Here is a 6,368-nt window from a genome sequence, read left to right on the forward strand (position 1 = left end):
TCTAGCCAGTCTTCATCAAGCCAGATTTCAGGGTGAGCTATTGCTTCTAGCTTGGACTGGATCTTCCTCTTCATGTCTTGATGCCTTGAGATTCCGGCATGGACTAGCTTTTTACTTATTTTAGCTTCTTAGATACTCTTAGATTAGTAATTTGAGGATAGATGTTCTTGTGGTGATGACTTCCAGGTTTTGGGGATAAATAATGATTGATAAATTTTAGAAGTTATTTAATTGATTTCGTTAATGAGTTTTAAGTCTTCCGCATCGTATTTTGTTCATTATGGTTAAAATGTTGGGGTTTAGATTGGTTGGTTCGCTCACATAGTAGGATAAGTGTGGGTGCCAGTCGCGGCCCGTTTTGGGTCGTGACATTAATTTAACTGTTGGACTATACCTAAATAAAAAGACCTTTTACTGAATTATGTGTTTATAAGACTTACTTTTTCTTCAAATATCATGAATTTATTTTTGAAAGAATTATAAACCCTTAATTATGCTTTCTTTAATGTTCCCTCTGGTATTATTTGTCATGATTTCTATTTTAGAGTTAAACTATAAAAATTTTGACTAACATTTTAAGATGTATTTTTTCATTATATTAATATGCAAAAAATATTGTAACTTATAGTACTTTTCATATAGTTTTAGAATTGCTATTTTTTTTTTAAAATATCGAATAAATGTGATATAATTTACCTTTGAAAATTAGTCAAACTGACTTTCGATAAATGCAACATGACAAACAATTCCGGACGGAAGGAGTATAAGATAAAATTATAAAAAAACGAAGACAAATTTTAACCAAAATCATTATAACAAATAAAGAATTCGTGGCAATTGACAATAATATAATTGTTGCTATATTATAATTAACAACAGTTATATAATATGAATATTTATAATCAATGTTCCATAAAATGCAACTAAAATATTAACAATTCTAAATACAACAATATTAACCCAATTATCGCTAAATATATCTACATAAAAATTTATTGCCACTAAATGTCTCTTTCTCCACCGGTCAAGGTCTCTTATACAAAATAAAAATCTCATGAATGAGGGTATCAATTTAATGCACTTGATTGTATGAGCTGACTTAAATAATTATGATGGAGTGATAAATATTTTTTCATTCCTAATAAAATATTGTTTTAGGTTTGAATTCCCCTTGTACGAGATCACCTTTGTTTGCACATTCTACCCCTGACACGAATTCAAATTTAGTCAGACTCTAATATAAATACCTAAAATAATCTAAAAAATAATTAAAGGTGCATTGAAGATGATTGGTGCGTCTAAATGTATAAATTGTGTGTATATATATATAAAATATAACGATAGAAGCACGCATGCATAGAGAAAGATTAGTAGTTGGACAAAAAGGATTTTTTCACAAAAATAGGAGACAATGAATACTTATAAGTAAGTGAAATGATGATTTTTAGTACCTTTTGATAATGATGCATCCACAATCATGTTAAGTGAAAGGATAATGTAACATCATTTTCTTCCAAAGTGCCTCTGTCAAAAAGACAAAAATAAAGTTTTCTACTACTAATACTACTTTAATTTAATTTCACCTCTTTTTTTTCTCTTCAAACTATTTATTGGAGATGACAAAAGGGTGTTTTTGTTGGGGACCATTGGGCCACGAGAAAGAACATCTTGTGTTTTCTTATAGTATATATAGTAATAAGGATAATTACGAAGAGTCTACGATATTCGATAATCTAATTTACAAAATACGTATAAAATATAAGAATATATTGTGTATATATATTCATATACACTACATATATACCGATATTGAATATATTATGCATATTTCGATCATGTAGATAAAGTAATTAACTGGTCAAACGATATATATGTTCTATTATGTTACTTCAATAACATGCAAGAAAATATTCCTAAATTTTTTGGGTTTAGTGATGCATAGATAATTAGATATTCTATGTGTTTTGCTTTGTGTAAAGCGTTTGAAACAGGGATATATTGTATATTGGTTCCTTTTTTTATTTGCTATACTTTATTTTATTTTCTTTCTTGGGTATACAATAACAAAAAAAAAAAGTGAACTTACTTCTATAACTTTTTTGTGTTTAAATTCTATGTAACGAGCTATATAACAAATGCTTATATAAGTAGATAATTTATTTATAAAATAATTGAAAATAAATTGATATGTTAATTACTACTACTAATTTCTATAATGATAAATTGATTAGCTATTATAAATTCAATTGCATTTTATGTACAATTGTTGATATATAATTCAGTATATATAACTTCAAGTCGTATTATATATATATAAAAAAATAGTTTTTATTTATCATGTCTAATAGGAAAACTTACTTTTTTGCTTAGGTGCTCGATTGAAAACGATCATAACTAAGTGTTTGACTAAAATTTAATGTTAAATTTAAAGCTATTGAGGTATTCAAACACAGAAATTATTTTATATATATATATATATATATAAATATATATATATATATATATTATCACTGTAGGTTACTTATTAATTACATAAATACTAGAGAAACATTACCAAGTGGATCATATTGTTTTGCATGGAAAAAGTACCGATCCATATATTTTTTTTGAAATTATTTATGACAATGTTTATATATATGTTCCGATTTAGGTTGGCAAAAAAGTAACAACTATTTGTTTTTCTCATTTACTAACATATGCATGTTGGGACATGGTTAACGCAAGTTGATAACTTTTATTTACTAAAAATTTCACGTTGAATAATTATAATGATTTATTTTTATTATAAAAACATTTAAGATTATTCGAGCATGCTGGTTACTGGTTAGGTTATAAATTCGTTGAATACATGAATATAACATGTTCAGATTGAAATATCTAAGAATGATATTAGAGATCTATTATTGCCTCAAACATTCGCTATCTATAATATTTGACATTTCTAAGGCTTCAATAATATTCGACTTAATTAAAACCTAACATTACCCATAAATCTCTTAGAACCTTACAATCTTGTTTGAATTGACCCCCCAAAAAAAGGTGGAAAAGGGTGTGGGAATTCATGATTCATTGTCCCTTTTATTTTTTGGCAATTTGCTGTTTAAGACATAAAGATAGGTAAATAATGTGTTCATGATTATTATTTTTTGTCTAGTGTACTAGTCATATTATTATTATGGTCTTAAAAGTGAAAGTGATAAAAAGTTTTGATTTGACCATCCTTATTGGAAAAAGTTTATTGAAAGATTGGCTACCCACCATTGAATACAAAGAATATGTTCATCATCTTTCTTTATGATGTTCACATGTGTGGAGCCAATCAAGAGATAAATCTAGGAATTAATACTTGTGTACTCTTAAAATTATTGGATTGATGAGAGTTTTGGAAGTGAATTAAGAAGAAAAAAAGGAAGTTACAAGGATCAAGCTTTGATCATCAAGTTTATAGAATATGTGCATAATGTATAGACAGTATATACAATATACTTAATATACATAGTTATACACAATATATTCAACCGGAATGCATCATTAGTGTATACTTCGGCTATGTTGGTAAGCTTGATGGCTGTCGAAGAGTATATTTATGTAAGATTTTGTGTCTAAATATTCATAATTCTCTCTTTTTGTGTTGGGCTTGGACTTCTAGATTTAGACTTTTGACTCATTATGTGTAAAAGGGCTCAAAATGTGTTCTTTGTGAGTTATTGTTCAAATATAACTACCAATTTCTTTGTTAAATTCATTTATTGGGCTTAAGGACTTTTTGCTAGGTTGAGCATTAAAGGGCTTTTTGGAGCATCCCCATAAACCCAATGAGATTGCTCTTTTTTTAAAGGGAAAATCTGTATAAAATAGCAAATTATTAATTTAAATTAAATATTATAGCCATAGTTTATTTTGATTATAATTCGCAGCAGCCATCACTATAACAAAAATAATCATTAGCGGCAATTAATTCTTAATTGCCACTAAATATGTATTTTTAGCGGCATTGACACTCTTTGTATATGACCCTAAAGCTTTAGCGATAATTGTTCTAGTGACATTTAACTAATGCCGCTAAAGACTTTAACACTCTTTATTAATGTCAATATTTAATGCTGCTAAAAGTTGTTTTTGTTGTAGTGCTTCCCTTTTTCTTGCCATCTGATTCAGTATACAATTAATTAGTCATTTTATACATTTCGATATAAAATTGTATAAAATGCACTTGTATTTGTATAAAACGAGTGAAAAGCGTGTGTGTGTGTGTGTATATATATATATATATATATATATATATATATATTCGTCCTATACACTTATAATTATACAAATACAAATCTTATTATATAAATTACAATGTATAAATGAATTTACACAAAATTGAACAATTTGTATAAAATTAGATGTATGGCAAAAACTAATCAGCAATTCGATATTCAATATTTATATCAAGCTAATGACGCTAATCTATGCATAATGCGTATTTGCACATATTTTTAGAACTTAGCTATAATTAACTTATACACACTTTTATGTTATTAAATAACTTAACTATAATAAATTTGCATAATTTAAGGTAAATATCAAGCTAAATATTTATTATTAACGTATAAAAGTCAAAACTCTTCCACAATTTTTCTAGTAGTAGTTATCCGTATTGGGTTAACTAAATATATTGCCCTTTATTTAAAGCTAGCACGAATTACTATAGCTAATTAAGGTAGAAGTTTACTTTTTCTTGAACAAATCAGTAAAAGAAAGTAAATTTTCTGATTTTCCTGATAAACAATGTTTCACATCGGTAAATTTTGTTTACTTCGAGTTTCTAATTTTTTTTTAAAAAAAATATGAGGGATGATGAAATTTGATTTCAGGACCATGCCTGTTCTAATATCACGATGAAGTGTACCACCATCTCATCTAAAAACTTAAACTATTAGAGAGAATATATTTTTATTATTTAATTATATTCTCAACACACAATATAAAAATAAGTTTTAAATTGGATTTAAGTTTAAAATTAATTTCTTTATTTTTAATCAAAAAATATCAAAACTATTCTCGAACTATCCAAAATAGATTACATAGACCCTTTATTTAATTCAAATGACATTGGAGTGTCATGAATATCAATCTACCCATAAATCCAATGAGAAAGGATTCTTGGTATAGGCATATTAAACTTTGGAAGAGTAAACAAAATAATAAGTTGATACTCGATTCATAAATTTTTCTCATTAATTTCATAAAACTTCATATGATATATCATGCTATAATTTTCATCATTATTAATTACTTAGAAATTCTCCTCCAAATGATGTGTTTATTTTTTAGTTCATCACTTGCAATATATTTCGTTGGTTCACTTGCAACATTATTATATCTAATTAATTCACTTGCAATATGTCAATTCGATTAATAATTATACCATTGGAACATTACACATTTACCTTGGGAGAACATGCATAGTCCAACTTCATGTATTTTCCATAGACATTCTTCACTAGGATTGTGGCAAATACTTGCGTCGTCCGAATCAAACAACGTGAAAAAATCCACATATTTTTCCCCTAATTGTAAGTTACAAGAAAGTGTGTTACTTTTTCCAGGATGAAAGGTTGTGGTTATGTGATCAGACATTCCTGGTTTTAATAAGATCTCCTCTCCAGGATGTATTTCATAATTTACATAACATTGTTCTGTAGCCACATTATTTTGACTTTCATTTATTAAGACCACAACATAAGAGCTTTGTGAATTAACACATAAAAAACTAAATAGGAAGAGGCAAAGGAGAAAGTGATGATGTGATGAGAAATACATTGTCATGATTATTATTTTTTGGTTAACTTTAATTTGTTGTTGTTATATGTTTGTGATTTTCGTCTTGTTAAAGCGTGCCACAATTTATAGTGATTTATTTACGTGTGAGATATGATTTTCATCCACTACTTCATTTAATCTCAACCTATTGTGGTAGTTGAATAAACTTATTTTTCGGATTAATTACTAATCTCATATATAATAGTCAATTGCGTTTACACAGTGTATATCATTAATTTTCACTATCATGTATTTTTGTTTGTTATGATAGATAACATATTTAAATTACGCTTAACATTTTCAATCTAATATTTTAAGAAGATATTTTTATTAGAATCTTTGGATAACCTAATAGTTAAACTTAAATTCCAATTAAATTTACATATAATTTAATGTATGGTAAAAACTAATCGACTGTCCAGCCCACAATATTTTCAATATCAAGCCAAAGATGCCAATGTACTTATTGTGTGTGTTCGTACTTGCCTAATAAACAATGTTATAAATTGGTAGATATGCATTTAATTTTAAATTTTGAAAAGGGAAACTTACGTAAA

At 26.9% G+C, this 6,368-nt stretch overlaps 1 long non-coding RNA gene across 2 annotated transcripts; it reads right to left on the reverse strand.

Moving 5' to 3' along the window:
- Positions 1-884: 884 nt before the first annotated feature.
- On the reverse strand, positions 885-5,850 carry LOC114073991. 2 transcript variants are annotated; one of them, XR_003574516.1, is made up of 3 exons: positions 5,439-5,850; positions 1,452-1,524; positions 885-1,206 (listed from the first exon to the last, which is right to left on the reverse strand). It is a non-coding gene; the product is annotated as an uncharacterized LOC114073991 (long non-coding RNA). The 2 variants fall into 2 exon arrangements; XR_003574515.1 differs by lacking the exon at positions 1,452-1,524.
- Positions 5,851-6,368: the final 518 nt, after the last annotated feature.

The sequence above is a fragment of the Solanum pennellii genome, chromosome 9 (assembly GCF_001406875.1).
Source record: "Solanum pennellii chromosome 9, SPENNV200".
Taxonomy (NCBI): Eukaryota; Viridiplantae; Streptophyta; class Magnoliopsida; order Solanales; family Solanaceae; genus Solanum; species Solanum pennellii.